Source organism: Lissotriton vulgaris, chromosome 1_1 (genome assembly GCF_964263255.1).
Source record: "Lissotriton vulgaris chromosome 1_1, aLisVul1.2, whole genome shotgun sequence".
Classification (NCBI taxonomy): domain Eukaryota; kingdom Metazoa; phylum Chordata; class Amphibia; order Caudata; family Salamandridae; genus Lissotriton; species Lissotriton vulgaris.
The window spans coordinates 1983766260-1983788990 of NC_141685.1; the positions used below are offsets into that span (position 1 = coordinate 1983766260).

The following is a 22731-nucleotide window of genomic DNA, read 5'->3' on the forward strand; positions in this document are numbered from 1 at the left end:
CCGGGTCAATATTATTAAAATGATGATATTGCCAAAATTTTTGTATATATTTAGGGCCATCCCACTCTTATTTGAAAACAAGTGGTTCAAAATATGTGAACAAATGATCAACCGCTTCGTATCGGCTAAGGGAAAAACACGCAGAGCACTGAGGTATATGTCTCTACCACGGGGACGTGGTGGCTGGTCCTTACCAGACCTAAAAGTGTATTATTGGGCCGCCGCATTCCAAAACATGTTGGGATTGGTAGGGGGGGCTGATATAGATAACTGGGACAAAGCAGGATCACTTGCAATTTATGGTTTGGTTTTAGGTAAAAATGCGGAAAATATATTTTTAAGATTTACGGAGGAAAGTTATTATAAACGAACACGGTTCAAGAGTTTAATGGCTGCCCATAATGTTTGGAAGGGAATATAAAAAAAGATTGGATTTGGGAAATATAATTTTTACACTAGACTCAAAAATAACCCCTCACTTCCGAGTATGGTTTTTTCGGGAGCTGTATTCCAAGACTGGGAGTCGCGGGGGATAAGAAAGATTGGAGATATTCTGGGCCCCCAAGGTATTTTACAATTTGTTGAGCTACAGGATCGATATACCCTAGATACAAAACATTTTTTTAAATATCTCCAAATAAGGAGTTGTCTAATAAACAGGAAAGGAGGACCCATGGGGTTTGATAGAAATATAATGTTGGATATTATAGAAACAGGCTTGGATTTCTATAAAAATATTTCAATAAAAATATTTAAAAAAAAAAAAGAAATTTATTTAATAAATGAAACAAGACCAAAATGACAAGCATCCAATCAGTAGAGCCAAATATATGCAATTTTAAAATTGTTAGTGAAAATAACACCAAATAGCACAACTATGGATATCTGGTTGTGGCGGACTGGGACAAAATCACAGGTTTCAGCAGAATGCTATCGAGTGTGGGCCAGCCAAAGGGAACAGAGAACCTTAAATCCTGGTTTGCAGAGCATTATGAGAATCTGTAACAAAGACGCATCGCGCAAACAAAGTGATGCGTTGGTTTCAAGATTCGGCGAGGCTGCAATTCGAGGCCCTGCATTGTTGTTGAAGATACCATCAATGAGGGATTTGTATGTGAAGTCCAGAATCGAGGATGTGTGGCTCAGTCAGGGCAATTCATCAGTTCCTATGAGCTGCAATGCTGTGATGAGGCTGCCAAGGTGATGCAGGTCATGGCAATGAGCCTAATCCATGCAGCAATGGTTATGTGTTGGTTCTGCTTGGGTTTGCGCTGCACAGCAAAGGGGATGCATAATTTCCACTGGCTCTACAGAGGACGGCAGAGCACCTTAAGTTCACTTCGCTGGGTCTAGGACTGTGGTGGCACCACTTGGCAGGGTAGACTCACAGGTGGCAGTGTCCAGGTGCAGGTGCAAGGTTTTTGGAAGTCTGTAGTGACCTTGAATGAAGACATGCAGGTACAGTCCATCTCATCTAGCCAAGAGGGCTGCAGGTTAGCACAGCTGAGCAGCAGTCCTTTAGAGCAGCAGACCAGTAGAGTAACAGTCCTTTCAGAAGCACAGCAGTACTTCATCTGGCAGAGTATCCACAGGTCCAGAAGGCTACTGAAGAGTATTTAAAATAGTTGTGCCTCTGAAATGAGGAGAAACGTCTAGAGGCATGCTTTGAAGTGCACAGGTGTACTGTTTTTCTGGCCCTGGCTGCAGACTAATTGCAGTAGGTGGAGGCAGTACAGCCTATTCAAGTGTAAGTGGGGGTAGATTTAGCTCCTACCTACCACTTTGCTAGTGATAGCCCATACAGTCACACCTAAGCACCAAAGTTTCCATTGTGTGTAGCTTTCTAGGGGGCATAAAGAAAGCATAACTGTCAACTACATCCAGCTATATGACCCTCAGACTGACTGCAGGTACCAAATGGCTAAGGCAGGAAATTACCAACTTTCTTAAAGCAGCATTATCAAAATTGTTATTTAAAATTCAACTTCACAATGGGTTACAATTTTTCTTCACAATTCCAAAGACACCAAGCATGATCTGATTATCTGCTCCTATTTGGAAATTACACTTAGAAAATCTAATAGGGTCAGACGCAGACCTTTCTAGAAGCCCCTGCCCTTCAGAGCCTCAGTGTTGAGGCTGGAATGGGATCGGTAGAAGCCCTACTGGACCAGTATGGGAGCAGAACTCCCATGAACATTGCTTTCCTAAAGGCATACTAATTACATTAATATATCCGTCACTGTGGAGGGGTCCACCAATGCCACGTACTGCCCAGCTAAGCATCAAACATACAGCGGTCCTTAAATACGCCCAGCGCCACACGCCTGACGTTCTCCTACTTCAGGAGACCCACCGCCTGAGAACCCATTGCCCCTTCCTGGCGAGGTATGGGTTCGACAGGGTGTGGCACTCCGGCTTTACACGGGGCTCTCAGGGACAGCTTTTTTAGTACGAAAGGGACTCCCCTTCTCCCCTGAACATGTAACGACAAACACAGCCGTTATGTGACAGTGTCTGGCAAGCTTGAGGGGCCGACCTTGAGCCTGGTGTCTGTTTACGTCCCGCCTGCGACACTTCATTCTACTCTTCACCACCTCACAACCATAGTCTCCGCCCTGCCCCTGAGTCAGACAATAGTTGTGGGCGACTTTAATGCAGTTATGCAGCCGTCACTTTACGCAACTGGCACACCCTCCTAAGCAAGACTAGCCCATGCCAAAAGATTGTTGGATTGGTCTGCAGCACTTGGTTTGTGTGACATTTGGAGGATTTGGAACCCCCGAGGGACACAATACACCCATACCTCGGTGGGCCACCAAACACACACTTGCATTGATCTGCTCCTCCTGCTCGCTACTGACTGTCAAAATATCTCCAATATTTCTATCCTCCCCGAGGGTTCTTCGATCACTCTGCCTTGTCACTGCACTTGCGTGGTGACGTAGACGGGCCATGGACGGTCTGGTGACTGAACGTGTGGTTCTTACAGGACAAAACAGCAAGGATGCAATAGAGTTGGAGTTGTGCCACTATTTTCTAACTAATCGGGGTTCGTCCCCTCCCCGGGCACACTCTGGGAAGCTGGCAAGGCCACCATCCACGGTGTGGCCCGGGGCCTGGTGCACGCAAAGAGAGCAGCACAGTCCCATCGTCTGACTCAGCTCGAGGCTTAGGCCACTTGGCTGGAAATGATCCTCTCTGGAACTGCTGAAATCCAACCGGATAGGCAGCTGGCAGCATTTCGATATGAAATCAGGCAAGTTTACGGCTGGGGAAACTAGAACTGGAAGCTGCTGCACAACCTGGTCTCCTACCCCATGGCCAACAGGATAATCCCTGAAATCCGGGACGTGGCTGGAACCCTTCACTACACCTCTTGGGCCATCGCCCAGGCGTTCACAGATTATTATGCTCAGCTATATTCTACTCGCCCCCATACCCCTCCCGACACCCCCCCCGCACTGCTGTCACGGATCTGTTGGGTTGTGCGACTGTCCAACGCCCTTGCCTCACCAGGGCGGAGGTAGCGGACATAGACCTCCCTTTTACCCGGGTGGAGATACTGGGAGCCATTTCTTTTTTTAACCCGGGGAGGACGCCTGGACTGGACGGCCTCCCGCAGGAATATTATGTGGCCTACAGGGATTTGTAGGTGTCTCAACTGGTGGAACTCTTTCAACACTGTAGGAGAGTAGGGTTTACTTCTTATGGTTACACCCACTTTTTGCTGTGTTTCATTGGTTTTTCGACTTTAGTATGGTTGTGGCCCTGCTAATCAGGCCCACAGCCTAGCTGTTCTCTTTCTAAATTGATACCATGTACTTTAGGTACATACCACATTGGTTAACGGGTCATCCTCATGAGCCCCTGTATATGGTACCTTAGGTACCCAGGACTTAGGAACCCCAGAGGCCTACCAGGGGCTCCCGCCGGATCCCGAAGAATCTGCGACACAAGACATGGACTTGTAGACATTTCTGAAGCTGACCCCAGCTCCCAGCAAAGCTGAGACCTGTACCTGACACGAGAGACATGGGACCAGAACTCCTAGACATCCTGCATTTTTGCACCTGCACCTACTTTCCGAGGTATCCCGAAGTTGTGTATTGGTGTATTTGAAGCCCCTGCGTTGAGCACCTTTTGCACCAAAGTACGGAGGCCAGCACTCCACGAGTGACCCGTGAGTCTCCTTTCTTCACTGCAGCTCAAGGCCCCTTTGTGGTTCCTAAATCCATTGATTAGTGAGCCCCACAAAGGCAAATCGTTGATTTCTTGAGCTTTCTTGGTTGCTCCAGATGAACTCTGACTCCCCTCCAAAGGAGGAGTCCCAAAGACCTTGCTGGTCTGAACCGAAGCCAATCTTGACATCTTGCATGGGTTGCTGTTGCCAAGGCTTGTTGGGGTCAATCCGGATTCTGATGCTGCAGCACTTGACATTCTCTGTGGGACAGCTCGAATCCAGCTCCTGGTTGTCGTCAACGCCTCCTGGACCTCGCGGCTGAAGAGTCAAGCTTCACCTCTTTCGCCTGACATCACCCGACATTGATTGGCATCTTCTCCTCACAGCTCTGATCCATCCTTGGATCCACCCAGACACTTTTCCTCTGGTTGCCTGCAGCATTTCTTTGCAGCTCTCCAGAGGAAATGACGACGAAACCTGACACCAAAAGACACCTATGCACCCGGCTTCCCTGGGTGAGGTAACACGAGTACTCCGGTGCTCCTGTGAGTCTTGACTCTTAAAGTGTCCTAGTCTAAAAGGGTTCCATCGTAGTTCACCTCCAAGTGCCCTTGATCTTTAAAATTGTAACTTGTTTGTTCTCCATAAAAAGTCAATGTGACCCGCTGCTGTGTTTAGACACTGCATGTGTCCCCCGTGGGCCTCCTGTGTCCCTACCTTGGGTGGTGCATGGTAGCCCCAGTGATTCTACAGGCCCTAGGCCTGCTTTCTAACCCTCATGTGGTTCTTATACCACTATTTTAGTATATGGTTTGTGAGGCCCCTAGGGTATAACGTATACTGTGCAATTTATTGTATGCTAATTAAGTTCCTTGTATTGTACTTTCACCTCTGACCTCATAAAGAGTCCAGAGGGGCTGTGTTTAGAATAAATACATATATATTTGATATATACCTTGTATGGTGTGCTTTCATTTGATCATTCAAGAGATTATAATTGGTAAAACAACTAGCTTAACTCGCCTCTAAGTCTTAGCCTGAAGGCTGCTCTCCACAGCTACCACTAGAATAGCTTTCTATAAAGGTTGACTTTAAACCTACCATCAATAAGGGTCGTTTGGACTGGTGCAAGGTGCCCACTAGAAAAGTGGACATCAAATGCCAGGACAACTTCTCACATTGGGGTGCAGCATGTGGGATTAGTGCGTGCATTGTTTTACCAAATAATCTTGAGAATATCATTTGAAAAATCACATTAAGTTGCCAGTAGGCACATATAAATCAAGGTTAAAATACATAAGTACTACTGAACTTAGCAGTTATAGGTGTTAAGGGCTTACCATACCCTGACTACAACTACTAGAGAGGTTTGGGAGGAAACCAAGCAGTGTAGGTAGGTGAACACACCACGCCTCACTAGTAATGGTGTTAAAAGCAGGACCTAGTGGAGCTCTGCTAGATGACAGCCCAGTGCTGCCATCTACATATGACACATTCTCCTTCCAGGAGTTAAGGGGTCTGTGTGCCGTAAGGAAATTAAAGCAAGGACAAAGTCCCACCACCCAACACCTGATAGATATCTTAGTGGCAGATGCCTTGGAAAAAGCATCAGATCCAGATAGACTAGGTAATAGGAGTGGGGTGCATCCATCAGCAGAAGAGGATACTAGTGGGGTGCCCCACCAGAACTCTGATGATGATGAGGATGATGCAGACCAGGATGATGTCAGTAGACTCAACCTGGGAGATGAGGTGGGTCAGAATGGGCCCCTCTCCTTCATGTAGGTGTGCCTAGAAGGGAAATATCACATTCAGTGAAATCCAACCATTTTGGGTCATCTTTAGGGTCCTCTGGCTCTGCTCATAGGAGAAGAGGGCCCATGAAGCCAGGATGGAAGAAGCCAAGCTTAGGATAAGGAGACAAGAAGTAGCCTTATGAAAAGAGACCCTAGCTTTTGAGAGAGAGAGAGAGAAAAGATGGGGCTATAGCCCCATGGTGGCAGCAATATCCCTAGTGCTAGGGATAGGTCTTATGACTATAAAAACTTAAGCAAGATTGTCCCTCCCTATCGGACTGAGGATGACATCCATAAATTGATAACTACTGCACTGGAAAGGTCCTGCAAAGTACAGCAGCTACCAACAGGGCAGTGGGTAGCAATCTTGTGGCTCTCATTTGCAGACAAAGGTAGAGATAAGCTCCTCACTGTAATAGAAGAGGATGCTGATAATTACAATGTCCTGAAGAGTGCTCTGATTGATGGTTTTGACCTTACCACTGAACAGTATAGGTTGCAGTTCAGAGATACCCAGAAGATACAGACTCAGGACTGGACTTTGTTGATTGTGCTACTAAGGCTCTGGAGGGCTGGTTGCTGGGCAGTAAAGTGGGTGAATATACAGGATTCCAATCCAATCCAATCCAAAAATTCTTTATTTCGGCCATTTAGACCATAAAAGATACATATAAAAACATATATCATAAAAACATCCACATTATATTAAAACATTACTTTGAAAGACAAAAGAGTAAAAAGAATCAGTTCCCTTTGGTAATCAGGAGGCGGATTGCCATTAGAATCATGTCAAAGTTCCGTCCTTTAATGGTCAAGCTTTTAATAGTTTTCTCCTGATCTGCCACATGGCCATTAAGAATTTGGCAACTGCAAATACTATATGAGGGGAAGTATTTGTTTTCAATATTCTGTATGAAGTCGAAAGGCTCCTTACGCCCAAATTCCTACATAGAGGCACTAGCCAATATTTCCTTGGTCTATTGTAGGCTGGGCAAAAGAACAGGACATGAATTTCCTCCTCATCATAGTTGCTACACCCAGGGCAAGTTTTATCATCCCCCTTTGCCCATTTACATGTAAAATAATTGATGGGCAAAGTACCTAGCCTCCATTGGATGAACAGTTTTCTTGCCAAGATCGGGAAAATGATATCCATAAAACTTTCAAAGTGATAAGAATTCTTGGAGTCCAGGAATCGGTCAGTTAAAATCCCATTGTGAGGTGCAGACACTAGGGAAGCAAGACTTCTGTCCTTATGTATCTCCACCAATCTTTTTCGAGAGACTTTTTGGCAGCCTAGCTCAGGGGCCTCCCATAACTCATGGAGACTCAGCCGTTACAGTTCTTTCTTTACAAAAGCCAACCACGGAATTCTGTCACACTGATTCAAATTCATTACGTGGATGAGGTCTTGCCTATAGTGTGCAAGCTCACTGGTGGACCAGAGCCTATGCCAACATCTTAGTGGCTTTGATTCCAAATCCTCTCCTATGGGGGGGAGACCCACATCTAATCTTAATGGAAGCAAAGGTGTGCCACGGGGAAGGGCCAGGAGACGTCTTAAAAAGTTGTTTTCTACACTGGCCAGCGCTGTCCCTGCTTTATGCCCCCATAGCTCACTACCATACGATGCAGCCGCTTTAGCTTGTGTTTTATACATTTCTACTGCCGGGTGATAGGTTTAAAAGTAGAAGTGTTCGCAACCTTCAAAATTGCCCCTGACAGTTGAGACAGCTTTATTCGAGATCTTGCTATTTGTGGTTCCCAAGATAGATTCTCATGTAGGGTTACCCCCAAATACTGGAATGTTTTTACCCTCTCCAGTCTAACTGAGCTCAATAATGGATTAGGTCTAGTCTTGGGTGAGGGGTTAAATATCATGAACTTGGTCTTCCCTGTATTGATCTCTAGACCATGTTGTCTACAGAAAAGACCAAATCCATCCAGGGTCCGTTGAATCCCCATCGAGGATTTGGAAAGCAGGAGGGTATGTTCAGCAAACATGATGGCCGGCACCCTCCTGCCTGCCAGAACTGGAGCGTCGTTGTCCCCCACATTACCAAGGTGGGATAAGAATACTTGGAGTCCAGAAATCGGTCAGTTAAAATCCCATTGTGAGGTGCAGACACTAAGGAAGCAAGACTTCTCTCCACCAATCTTTTTCGAGAGACTTTTTGGCAGCCTAGCTCAGTGGCCTCCCATAACTCATGGAGACTCAGCCGTTACAGTTCTTTCTTTACAAAAGACAACCACGGAATTCTGTCACACTGATTCAAATTCATTACGTGGATGAGGTCTTGCCTATAGTGTGCAAGCTCACTGGTGGACCAGAGCCTATGCCAAAATCTTAGTTGCTTTGACTCCAATTCCTCTCCTATGGGGGAGAGACCCACATCTAATCTTAAGGGAAGCAAAGGTGTGCCACGGGGAAGGGCCAGGAGACGTCTTAAAAAGTTGTTTTCTACACTGGCCAGCCCTGTCCCTGCTTTATGCCCCCATAGCTCACTACCATACGATGCAGCCGCTTTAGCTTGTGTTTTATACATTTCTACTGCCGGGGTGATAGGTTTAAAAGTAGAAGTGTTCGCAACCTTCAAAATTGCCCCTGACAGTTGAGACAGCTTTATCCGAGATCTTGCTATTTGTGGTTCCCAAGATCGATTCTCATGTAGGGTTCCCCCCAAATACTGGAATGTTTTTACCCTCTCCAGTCTAACTGAGCTCAATAATGGATTAGGTCTAGTCTTGGGTGAGGGGTTAAATATCATGAACTTGGTCTTCCCTGTATTGATCTCTAGACCATGTTGTTTACAGAAAAGACCAAATCATAGGCAGATAGCGGCAGCAGGCACGGTCAGGCAAATTAGAGATGAAAATGGCAATATACAAACTGGTTCCGAAGAAATTAGGGAAGTATTCAGGAAATTTTACCAGACCCTCTATGATCACCAATACCCTTGTAGTAGTGAAGAGATTAGTGACTATTTGGAGAATATACCAAATGAGAGGGTATCAGATGAAGATGTAGATAGATTAGAAACTCAGTTAGAAATGGAAGAGATTAAGGAAGCCATGGGCAAACTCCCCTCAGGTAAGGCTGCCGGCCCCGATCAGATACCTCTAGAATTTTATAAAACTTTCTGGGGGGTACTTGCTCAAGAGTTAACTAGAGTGTTTCAATCTGCACAGCTTGGGCAGTCTACCCCAAAGTCATGGGGGGGTGCAGACATCGTCCTGATTCTTAAAAAAGGCAAGCCGGAGGAGGAGCCTGGGTCTTATCGCCCCATCACATTAATGAATAACGATACTAAAATATACTCGCAGAAGTAATTAACTCACTAGTCTATCACACACAACATGGCTTTATTCCTGGTAGAGGAACAACCCATCATACTAGGAAAGTAATAACATTATTGGATGCCGCCGAAGTCACAGGGGACCCGATGGCAGTCATGCTGTTGGACGCTGAAAAGGCGTTTGATCGGGTCTCCTGGGACTATTTGTGGTACACCTTGGCTAGAGTTGGCCTTAGGGGTGGGTTTATAAAAGCACTGCAAACCCTATATAAAGAACCGGTCGCGGCCTTAAGAGTCAACGGGGGGACTACTGGCCAATTTTCTATTAAAAGGGGTACACGGCAGGGGTGCCCATGCTCCCCATTACTCTTTGCCATGTATATGGATCCACTGATCCGCAAACTAGAGCTCTGTCCAGAGATAACTCCATTGCCGACATTATTGGGACCATGTAAGATCTTGGCTTATGCTGATGATGTGGCGGTGATAACACCAAACCCCACAGAGGCAACTGTGTACATAGAAGAAGAGGCCCGCAGATTTGGACGGGTATCCGGGTATGCCCTAAATGTCTCCAAGACTCAGATAATTAAAAACTCTGTGACTCCGTGTGACGACAATCGTGTGGTACAGGCAGGGACTTACCTTGGAATAAAAATAACAGCTGATTTAAATAACTTGGTGGAAAATAATATCGCCCCAATAATAAGCAAAACAAAGAAGGATCTGGATCGGTACGAAAATCTACACTTATCACTAGTGGGCCGGGTCAATATTATTAAAATGATGATATTGCCAAAATTTTTGTATATATTTAGGGCCATCCCACTCTTATTTGAAAACAAGTGGTTCAAAATATGTGAACAAATGATCAACCGCTTCGTATGGGCTAAGGGAAAAACACGCAGAGCACTGAGGTATATGTCTCTACCACGGGAACGTGGTGGCTGGTCCTTACCAGACCTAAAAGTGTATTATTGGGCCGCCGCATTCCAAAACATGTTGGGATTGGTAGGGGGGGCTGATATAGATAACTGGGACAAAGCAGGATCACTTGCAATTTATGGTTTGGTTTTAGGTAAAAATGCGGAAAATATATTTTTAAGATTTACGGAGGAAAGTTATTATAAACGAACACGGTTCAAGAGTTTAATGGCTGCCCATAATGTTTGGAAGGGAATATCAAAAAAGATTGGATTTGGGAAATATAATTTTTACACTAGACTCAAAAATAACCCCTCACTTCCGAGTATGGTTTTTTCGGGAGCTGTATTCCAAGACTGGGAGTCGCGGGGGATAAGAAAGATTGGAGATATTCTGGGCCCCCAAGGTATTTTACAATTTGTTGAGCTACAGGATCGATATACCCTAGATACAAAACATTTTTTTAAATATCTCCAAATAAGGAGTTGTCTAATAAACAGGAAAGGAGGACCCATGGGGTTTGATAGAAATATAATGTTGGATATTATAGAAACAGGCTTGGATTGTACTATAAAGAGGTTCTACTGTGAGATGACAGTGTTAAAGAAAGATGATATGGAGAAATGGATAAATAGGTGGTCTGTAGATTTGGATATAAGTAGTGATACTTTTTCAGAATCATTAGAGTTGGGAAGAAAACTGTTGTGTTCATCTTCATTACAGGCTCAACATTATAAGACTCTATTCCATCTCTACTACACCCCTGGAGAAATTGTCCAATGGGGGGGTACTACGGGCACCACTTGCTTCAGATGTGGGAGTCTGGGGGCGGACTTAACACATATTTTCTCACTCTGTCCACATCTGAATAGTATAAAACGGGATATTGAGCAGTTTCTACAGAATGTATTATCAACAACAATAGAACTAAGTCCAGCTGTCATGCTATTAGGAGTCAATCCTGAGACTCATGTGGGTAAAAAGTTCCTATTCGTAGCATTGGCCATCCTCAGACTATTAGTCGCCTCGGCATGGCTGGACCCTAACCCTCCAACTTATCATCAATGGTTGGGGAAGTTATTATCTATTCAAAAGCTAGAATCAGCTATCTATGCGAGGAGGGGGAGAAACGGCAAGAAACTAGGCTTAGCAATATGGGAGCCTCTCGTCCATTGGAAAGAAGGTCCCGATTAGTGATCAACAGGGGGGGGTCTGAAATTGAGAATTTAGTATATAGAAGTCTGTGTATATTTGGAGTATATGATTTGTCCCGAGAAAACCATGTATGAATCGATATTATTTTATGACCATAACGCTCTGTATAATTCCCATACTTATTTATGATTTTGTATTGTAATGAATGTTATTGTGCCCTGTTCTCATCTCAGGGGGGGGGAAAAAAAAAAGGGGAAACATTTCAATAAAAATATTTAAAAAAAAAAAGACATTTATTTAATAAATGAAACAAGACCAAAATGACAAGCATCCAATCAGTAGAGCCAAATATATGCAATTTTAAAATTGTTAGTGAAAATAACACCAAATAGCACAACTATGGATATCTGGTTGTGGCGGACTGGGACAAAATCACAGGTTTCAGCAGAATGCTATCGAGTGTGGGCCAGCCAAAGGGAACAGAGAACCTTAAATCCTGGTTTGCAGAGCATTATGAGAATCTGTAACAAAGACGCATCGCGCAAACAAAGTGATGCGTTGGTTTCAAGATTCGGCGAGGCTGCAATTCGAGGCCCTGCATTGTTGTTGAAGATACCATCAATGAGGGATTTGTATGCGAAGTCCAGAATTGAGGATGTGTGGCTCAGTCAGGGCAATTCATCAGTTCCTATGAGCTGCAATGCTGTGATGAGGCTGCCAAGGTGATGCAGGTCATGGCAATGAGCCTAATCCATGCAGCAACGGTTATGTGTTGGTTCTGCTTGGGTTTGCGCTGCACAGCAAAGGGGATGCATAATTTCCACTGGCTCTACAGAGGACGGCAGAGCACCTTAAGTTCACTTCGCTGGGTCTAGGACTGTGGTGGCACCACTTGGCAGGGTAGACTCACAGGTGGCAGTGTCCAGGTGCAGGTGCAAGGTTTTTGGAAGTCTGTAGTGACCTTGAATGAAGACATGCAGGTACAGTCCATCTCATCTAGCCAAGAGGGCTGCAGGTTAGCACAGCTGAGCAGCAGTCCTTTAGAGCAGTAGACCAGTAGAGTGACAGTCCTTTCAGAAGCACAGCAGTACTTCATCTGGCAGAGTATCCACAGGTCCAGAAGGCTACTGAAGAGTATTTAAAACAGTTGTGCCTCTGAAATGAGGAGAAACGTCTAGAGGCATGCTTTGAAGTGCACAGGTGTACTGTTTTTCTGGCCCTGGCTGCAGACTAATTGCAGTAGGTGGAGGCAGTACAGCCTATTCAAGTGTAAGTGGGGGTAGATTTAGCTCCTACCTACCACTTTGCTAGTGATAGCCCATACAGTCACACCTAAGCACCAAAGTTTCCATTGTGTGTAGCTTTCTAGGGGGCATAAAGAAAGCATAACTGTCAACTACATCCAGTTATATGACCCTCAGACTGACTGCAGGTACCAAATTGCTAAGGCAGGAAATTACCAACTTTCTTAAAGCAGCATTATCAAAATTGTTATTTAAAATTCAACTTCACAATGGGTTACAATTTTTCTTCACAATTCCAAAGACACCAAGCATGATCTGATTATCTGCTCCTATTTGGAAATTACACTTAGAAAATCTAATAGGGTCAGACGCAGACCTTTCTAGAAGCCCCTGCCCTTCAGAGCCTCAGTGTTGAGGCTGGAATGGGATCGGTAGAAGCCCTACTGGACCAGTATGGGAGCAGAACTCCCATGAACATTGCTTTCCTAAAGGCATACTAATTACATTAATATATCCGTCACTGTGGAGGGGTCCACCAATGCCACGTACTGCCCAGCTAAGCATCAAACATACAGCGGTCCTTAAATACGCCCAGCGCCACACGCCTGACGTTCTCCTACTTCAGGAGACCCACCGCCTGAGAACCCATTGCCCCTTCCTGGCGAGGTATGGGTTCGACAGGGTGTGGCACTCCGGCTTTACACGGGGCTCTCAGGGACAGCTTTTTTAGTACGAAAGGGACTCCCCTTCTCCCCTGAACATGTAACGACAAACACAGCCGTTATGTGACAGTGTCTGGCAAGCTTGAGGGGCCGACCTTGAGCCTGGTGTCTGTTTACGTCCCGCCTGCGACACTTCATTCTACTCTTCACCACCTCACAACCATAGTCTCCGCCCTGCCCCTGAGTCAGACAATAGTTGTGGGCGACTTTAATGCAGTTATGCAGCCGTCACTTTACGCAACTGGCACACCCTCCTAAGCAAGACTAGCCCATGCCAAAAGATTGTTGGATTGGTCTGCAGCACTTGGTTTGTGTGACATTTGGAGGATTTGGAACCCCCGAGGGACACAATACACCCATACCTCGGTGGGCCACCAAACACACGCTTGCATTGATCTGCTCCTCCTGCTCGCTACTGACTGTCAAAATATCTCCAATATTTCTATCCTCCCCGAGGGTTCTTCGATCACTCTGCCTTGTCACTGCACTTGCGTGGTGACGTAGACGGGCCATGGGCGGTCTGGTGACTGAACGTGTGGTTCTTACAGGACAAAACAGCAAGGATGCAATAGAGTTGGAGTTGTGCCACTATTTTCTAACTAATCGGGGTTCGTCCCCTCCCCGGGCACACTCTGGGAAGCTGGCAAGGCCACCATCCACGGTGTGGCCCGGGGCCTGGTGCACGCAAAGAGAGCAGCACAGTCCCATCGTCTGACTCAGCTCGAGGCTTAGGCCACTTGGCTGGAAATGATCCTCTCTGGAACTGCTGAAATCCAACCGGATAGGCAGCTGGCAGCATTTCGATATGAAATCAGGCAAGTTTACGGCTGGGGAAACAAGAACTGGAAGCTGCTGCACAACCTGGTCTCCTACCCCATGGCCAACAGGATAATCCCTGAAATCCGGGACGTGGCTGGAACCCTTCACTACACCTCTTGGGCCATCGCCCAGGCGTTCACAGATTATTATGCTCAGCTATATTCCACTCGCCCCCATACCCCTCCCGACACCCCCCCCCCGCACTGCTGTCACGGATCTGTTGGGTTGTGCGACTGTCCAACGCCCTTGCCTCACCAGGGCGGAGGTAGCGGACATAGACCTCCCTTTTACCCGGGTGGAGATACTGGGAGCCATTTCTTTTTTTAACCCGGGGAGGACGCCTGGACTGGACGGCCTCCCGCAGGAATATTATGTGGCCTACAGGGATTTGTAGGTGTCTCAACTGGTGGAACTCTTTCAACACTGTAGGAGAGTAGGGTTTACTTCTTATGGTTACACCCACTTTTTGCTGTGTTTCATTGGTTTTTCGACTTTAGTATGGTTGTGGCCCTGCTAATCAGGCCCACAGCCTAGCTGTTCTCTTTCTAAATTGATACCATGTACTTTAGGTACATACCACATTGGTTAACGGGTCATCCTCATGAGCCCCTGTATATGGTACCTTAGGTACCCAGGACTTAGGAACCCCAGAGGCCTACCAGGGGCTCCCGCCGGATCCCGAAGAATCTGCGACACAAGACATGGACTTGTAGACATTTCTGAAGCTGACCCCAGCTCCCAGCAAAGCTGAGACCTGTACCTGACACGAGAGACATGGGACCAGAACTCCTAGACATCCTGCATTTTTGCACCTGCACCTACTTTCCGAGGTATCCCGAAGTTGTGTATTGGTGTATTTGAAGCCCCTGCGTTGAGCACCTTTTGCACCAAAGTACAGAGGCCAGCACTCCACGAGTGACCCGTGAGTCTCCTTTCTTCACTGCAGCTCAAGGCCCCTTTGTGGTTCCTAAATCCATTGATTAGTGAGCCCCACAAAGGCAAATCGTTGATTTCTTGAGCTTTCTTGGTTGCTCCAGATGAACTCTGACTCCCCTCCAAAGGAGGAGTCCCAAAGACCTTGCTGGTCTGAACCGAAGCCAATCTTGACATCTTGCATGGGTTGCTGTTGCCAAGGCTTGTTGGGGTCAATCCGGATTCTGATGCTGCAGCACTTGACATTCTCTGTGGGACAGCTCGAATCCAGCTCCTGGTTGTCGTCAACGCCTCCTGGACCTTGCGGCTGAAGAGTCAAGCTTCACCTCTTTCGCCTGACATCACCCGACATTGATTGGCATCTTCTCCTCACAGCTCTGATCCATCCTTGGATCCACCCAGACACTTTTCCTCTGGTCGCCTGCAGCATTTCTTTGCAGCTCTCCAGAGGAAAGGACGACGAAACCTGACACCAAAAGACACCTATGCACCCGGCTTCCCTGGGTGAGGTAACACGAGTACTCCGGTGCTCCTGTGAGTCTTGACTCTTAAAGTGTCCTAGTCTAAAAGGGTTCCATCGTAGTTCACCTCCAAGTGCCCTTGATCTTTAAAATTGTAACTTGTTTGTTCTCCATAAAAAGTCAATGTGACCCGCTGCTGTGTTTAGACACTGCATGTGTCCCCCGTGGGCCTCCTGTGTCCCTACCTTGGGTGGTGCATGGTAGCCCCAGTGATTCTACAGGCCCTAGGCCTGCTTTCTAACCCTCATGTGGTTCTTATACCACTATTTTAGTATATGGTTTGTGAGGCCCCTAGGGTATAACGTATACTGTGCAATTTATTGTATGCTAATTAAGTTCCTTGTATTGTACTTTCACCTCTGACCTCATAAAGAGTCCAGAGGGGCTGTGTTTAGAATAAATACATATATATTTGATATATACCTTGTATGGTGTGCTTTCATTTGATCATTCAAGAGATTATAATTGGTAAAACAACTAGCTTAACTCGCCTCTAAGTCTTAGCCTGAAGGCTGCTCTCCACAGCTACCACTAGAATAGCTTTCTATAAAGGTTGACTTTAAACCTACCATCAATAAGGGTCGTTTGGACTGGTGCAAGGTGCCCACTAGAAAAGTGGACATCAAATGCCAGGACAACTTCTCACATTGGGGTGCAGCATGTGGGATTGTTGCGTGCATTGTTTTACCAAATAATCTTGAGAATATCATTTGAAAAATCACATTAAGTTGCCAGTAGGCACATATAAATCAAGGTTAAAATACATAAGTACTACTGAACTTAGCAGTTATAGGTGTTAAGGGCTTACCATACCCTGACTACAACTACTAGAGAGGTTTGGGAGGAAACCAAGCAGTGTAGGTAGGTGAACACACCACGCCTCACTAGTAATGGTGTTAAAAGCAGGACCTAGTGGAGCTCTGCTAGATGACAGCCCAGTGCTGCCATCTACATATGACACATTCTCCTTCCAGGAGTTAAGGGGTCTGTGTGCCGTAAGGAAATTAAAGCAAGGACAAAGTCCCACCACCCAACACCTGATAGATATCTTAGTGGCAGATGCCGTGGAAAAAGCATCAGATCCAGATAGACTAGGTAATAGGAGTGGGGTGCATCCATCAGCAGAAGAGGATACTAGTGGGGTGCCCAACCAGAACTCTGATGATGATGAGGATGATGCAGACCAGGATGATGTCAGTAGACTCAACCTGGGAGATGAGGTGGGTCAGAATGGGCCCCTCTCCTTCATGTAGGTGTGCCTAGAAGGGAAATATCACATTCAGTGAAATCCAACCATTTTGGGTCATCTTTAGGGTCCTCTGGCTCTGCTCATAGGAGAAGAGGGCCCATGAAGCCAGGATGGAAGAAGCCAAGCTTAGGATAAGGAGACAAGAAGTAGCCTTATGAAAAGAGACCCTAGCTTTTGAGAGAGAGAGAGAGAGAGAGAAAAGATGGGGCTATAGCCCCATGGTGGCAGCAATATCCCTAGTGCTAGGGATAGGTCTTATGACTATAAAAACTTAAGCAAGATTGTCCCTCCCTATCGGACTGAGGATGACATCCATAAATTGATAACTACTGCACTGGAAAGGGCCTGCAAAGTACAGCAGGTACCAACAGGGCAGTGGGTAGCAATCTTGTGGCTCTCCTTTGCAGACAAAGGTAGAGATAAGCTCCTCACTGTAATAGAAGAGGATGCTGATAATTACAATGTCCTGAAGAGTGCTCTGATTGATGGTTTTGACCTTACCACTGAACAGTATAGGTTGCAGTTCAGAGATACCCAGAAGATACAGACTCAGGACTGGACTTTGTTGATTGTGCTACTAAGGCTCTGGAGGGCTGGTTGCTGGGCAGTAAAGTGGGTGATTATACAGGATTCCAATCCAATCCAATCCAAAAATTCTTTATTTCGGCCATTTAGACCATAAAAGATACATATAAAAACATATATCATAAAAACATCCACATTATATTAAAACATTACTTTGAAAGACAAAAGAGTAAAAAGAATCAGTTCCCTTTGGTAATCAGGAGGCGGATTGCCATTAGAATCATGTCAAAGTTCCGTCCTTTAATGGTCAAGCTTTTAATAGTTTTCTCCTGATCTGCCACATGGCCATTAAGAATTTGGCAACTGCAAATACTATATGAGGGGAAGTATTTGTTTTCAATATTCTGTATGAAGTCGAAAGGCTCCTTACGCCCAAATTCCTACATAGAGGCACTAGCCAATATTTCCTTGGTCTATTGTAGGCTGGGCAAAAGAACAGGACATGAATTTCCTCCTCATCAAAGTTGCTACACCCAGGGCAAGTTTTATCATCCCCCTTTGCCCATTTACATGTAAAAGAATTGATGGGCAAAGTACCTAGCCTCCATTGGATGAACAGTTTTCTTGCCAAGATCGGGAAAATGATATCCATAAAACTTTCAAAGTGATAAGAATTCTTGGAGTCCAGGAATCGGTCAGTTAAAATCCCATTGTGAGGTGCAGACACTAGGGAAGCAAGACTTCTGTCCTTATGTATCTCCACCAATCTTTTTCGAGAGACTTTTTGGCAGCCTAGCTCAGGGGCCTCCCATAACTCATGGAGACTCAGCCGTTACAGTTCTTTCTTTACAAAAGCCAACCACGGAATTCTGTCACACTGATTCAAATTCATTACGTGGATGAGGTCTTGCCTATAGTGTGCAAGCTCACTGGTGGACCAGAGCCTATGCCAACATCTTAGTGGCTTTGATTCCAAATCCTCTCCTATGGGGGGGAGACCCACATCTAATCTTAATGGAAGCAAAGGTGTGCCACGGGGAAGGGCCAGGAGACGTCTTAAAAAGTTGTTTTCTACACTGGCCAGCGCTGTCCCTGCTTTATGCCCCCATAGCTCACTACCATACGATGCAGCCGCTTTAGCTTGTGTTTTATACATTTCTACTGCCGGGTGATAGGTTTAAAAGTAGAAGTGTTCGCAACCTTCAAAATTGCCCCTGACAGTTGAGACAGCTTTATCCGAGATCTTGCTATTTGTGGTTCCCAAGATAGATTCTCATGTAGGGTTACCCCCAAATACTGGAATGTTTTTACCCTCTCCAGTCTAACTGAGCTCAATAATGGATTAGGTCTAGTCTTGGGTGAGGGGTTAAATATCATGAACTTGGTCTTCCCTGTATTGATCTCTAGACCATGTTGTTTACAGAAAAGACCAAATCCATCCAGGGTTCGTTGAATCCCCATCGAGGATTTGGAAAGCAGGAGGGTATGTTCAGCAAACATGATGGCCGGCACCCTCCTGCCTGCCAGAACTGGAGCGTCGTTGTCCCCCACATTACCAAGGTGGGATAAGAATACTTGGAGTCCAGAAATCGGTCAGTTAAAATCCCATTGTGAGGTGCAGACACTAAGGAAGCAAGACTTCTCTCCACCAATCTTTTTCGAGAGACTTTTTGGCAGCCTAGCTCAGTGGCCTCCCATAACTCATGGAGACTCAGCCGTTACAGTTCTTTCTTTACAAAAGACAACCACGGAATTCTGTCACACTGATTCAAATTCATTACGTGGATGAGGTCTTGCCTATAGTGTGCAAGCTCACTGGTGGACCAGAGCCTATGCCAAAATCTTAGTTGCTTTGACTCCAATTCCTCTCCTATGGGGGAGAGACCCACATCTAATCTTAAGGGAAGCAAAGGTGTGCCACGGGGAAGGGCCAGGAGACGTCTTAAAAAGTTGTTTTCTACACTGGCCAGCCCTGTCCCTGCTTTATGCCCCCATAGCTCACTACCATACGATGCAGCCGCTTTAGCTTGTGTTTTATACATTTCTACTGCCGGGGTGATAGGTTTAAAAGTAGAAGTGTTCGCAACCTTCAAAATTGCCCCTGACAGTTGAGACAGCTTTATCCGAGATCTTGCTATTTGTGGTTCCCAAGATCGATTCTCATGTAGGGTTCCCCCCAAATACTGGAATGTTTTTACCCTCTCCAGTCTAACTGAGCTCAATAATGGATTAGGTCTAGTCTTGGGTGAGGGGTTAAATATCATGAACTTGGTCTTCCCTGTATTGATCTCTAGACCATGTTGTTTACAGAAAAGACCAAATCCATCCAGGGTTCGTTGAATCCCCATCGAGGATTTGGAAAGCAGGAGGGTATCTTCAGCAAACATGATGGCCGGCACCCTCCTGCCTGCCAGAACTGGAGCGTCGTTGTCCCCCACATTACCAAGGTGGGATAAGAATTCTTGGAGTCCAGGAATCGGTCAGTTAAAATCCCATTGTGAGGTGCAGACACTAGGGAAGCAAGACTTCTCTCCTTATGTATCTCCACCAATCTTTTTCGAGAGACTTTTTGGCAGCCTAGCTCAGGGGCCTCCCATAACTCATGGAGACTCAGCCGTTACAGTTCTTTACCAAGGTGGGATATAACACTATTAACATAAAGGCAAAACAGGGTTGGCGCCAAGACGCAACCCTGCCTTACCCCCTAAGGACTGGGAACCTTTTTGACAATACTCCATCCCTCCCACACCTGACCTGAGCAAAATTACTATCGTGAAGCCTAATTATGGCCCGTAAAAGATGGATGGGGACACCCAGCTCTTTTAAAACCTCCAAGAGTATCTTTCGAGGGACCAAATCGAATGCTGACCTCAGGTCCACGAACACCATATACAGCCTCCCCCCCTCGATCCTCACAGTTTTCCAATAGAGGAGAACGAGGCGGAAAATCTGGTCCATGGTGGACGTATTTTTCCTGAAGCCAGCCTGGAGGGGGCTCAGAATTTCTTTGTCCTCCATCCAGTCTAAAAGATGGTCCAGGAGAAGGCGGGAGAAATGTTTTTTAGGGACATCTATAAGGCTGATCGGCCTATAATTGGCTGGGAGAAGAGGACAGCCTTTCTTGAAGATAGGTACAATCTCCGCCCCCAGCCAAGTACAGGGGATCTCCATGCCTCCCGCAATGGAATTTAAGAGAATAAGGAGGTACGGGGCCCAGATCTCAGGGTGGAACCTAAAGAAGTCACCAGGCAGTCTATCGAGTCCTGGGGCTTTCCCCGTCGCCAGTCTCTCTATTGCACTGACCACCTCCCCAAGACTAAATTCCAATCCGTCATCAGGATGAGATGAAACATCAGCAGCCACATCATTGGCAAATTCAAAGGTATCTTCATGTAGTTTGCCAAAGTGGGCTTCCCAAACAGGAGCTGCAATGTTAGGCTCCACTGCAGCTTTGGGTTCGCCTGAGTCAATGTTTACCAAGGACCAGAATCTTCTAGAGTCCCTCGTTTCTAAAGCTAGGGAGAGGTCCTGCCATCTGTTCCAATCCCATTCCGACCTTGCCAGTGCCATTGTTTCCCTGTATTCCCGCCTAAGCTCAGCTACCTTGCCCCTATCCGAACCTGCTTTTATTGTTGCTATTAGTTCTGTCTTTTACAGGCAGAGTTGTACCAGGTTGGGGTTAGAGTCTTTTCCTTGCGCTGCCCTACCGCCGGGTAGAGGACCTCACCTAGAGCTCCCACTAACTCTTCATGGATTTGCGCTAATCTCTTTTTAATGTCTTGGGGTCTAGGTTGATTGATTAAATCGTCCAAGTCCTTTAACCTGGGGAGTGCTAGTTCATAGATTTTCCTTATACCCTCTTGTGAATTTGCCAGTTTCTCCCATTTTACCCTACGCCTGTTGGAGCTGAGAACCAGGTTCCCTAAATCCTCACTGGGCTCAGCGGGCTGCGATCCAGCAACAACTACAGGGTACACCATATCTAGTAGAAGTGCGTTATGATCGCTGTCTGTTCTTACAACTACTCTGAAATCCTGGACCTTGGACCACAAGCTGATATCTACAAAAATGTAATCCAGCCGTTATTCGTGATCCTTCCCATTGAAGGTGCATAGTGAGGGGGTGTCTGAAGTTGTGCGACCATTACAAGCCCTTAACGCAAAATTTAGTGTCAAGGACATAATTTGCACCGCAAGAGGAGACCAGGATTTGGGGTGGGGAGATTGACATGGTAGAACACCCCAAAAATCATCTTCTGCAGTGAGTGCACCTTCCCTCAACCCTTCCAGAGGTTCAAAGTGACAATTACAGTCTTCACCCATCACTATCTTACAGTCTTTAGGGAGTTGGCCCAAAAAGGACGAAAGATCATCAAGTGTGGGTGATTCCATGGTTGCACCAACTGGGCGAGAGTACACGTTAATAATTGCCATCTTGAAAGCATTGGCCCACTTAAGTAAAACACACTGTATGTCCTGCGAGAAAGTAACTACATTCTCCGCATTACATCCAATGTGACTGGCTACCCACACCGCCAAGTCACCTGAAGGCCTCCCTTTGCCACTCCAGCTGGCTTTAATTTCAAAAACTGCATAACCCGTTCTAGACAGGGGTTCCCTGGCCCAAGTCTCTTGAAAGAGACCGACATCACTGTTATCTACTATGGAGTCCCAGTCATCAGTATATAGTTTGTTGGCAATACCTGCCACATTCCAGGACAAGACCTTCAAAGTTTCGGGTAGAGATTTAGAGCCCGATCCCCCAGTTTTCTCATGTACAATGACCACTGAAGGAACAGCAGACCCTTGCAGTTGTGTTGTTTCCGGGTTAGATGGAGCAAGAGGTATTGAGTTCGGGTCAGGCTTGTCAATGGGTGTTAGAATGTGGGCAGGTGGACTTCCAGGTAAAATGTTAACTTGGCCCCCCAACCTTAGAGCAGTTAGGTTGTCTGAATGAAATGTATCACATCCTCGGGTGATGGTACCAGCATTTCCTCCCAAAATCCCCAACCCTGTAGATTCACTAGTGGTTGGCAGAATCTGTTTGATTCTATAATCTAATCATGAGAGAACTGATTCTTATTAACTGTCAGAACCAAAAGTCGCAACAGCACTTGGTTGACTCTGATCTGACCTCTCCCCAAGAACTGGGAAAGAAGGCAGACAAATGGGTCAGAACCAGGGTGAAGCAGAAGGTACAGAACCAAGGTGGTGACCAGAAGAAGCAAGACAAAAAGGGTGGGGAGAAAGCTAAAGACCAGAAGTCTTCACAAGGTCCCCAAAAAAGCTTCTAATGGTGGGGATCCCCAATCCAAAAAGAAAGAAGGTCATAGAAAACCATGGTGCAAAGTTTGTAAAAATAATA

The 22731-nt window shown here is 46.0% G+C and overlaps 1 protein-coding gene across 4 annotated transcripts in view; it reads left to right on the forward strand.

Moving 5' to 3' along the window:
- The window catches only part of HGF (hepatocyte growth factor), a 479128-nt gene that overhangs the window by 176726 nt on the left and 279671 nt on the right, over positions 1–22731 (forward strand). The window lies entirely within an intron of this gene.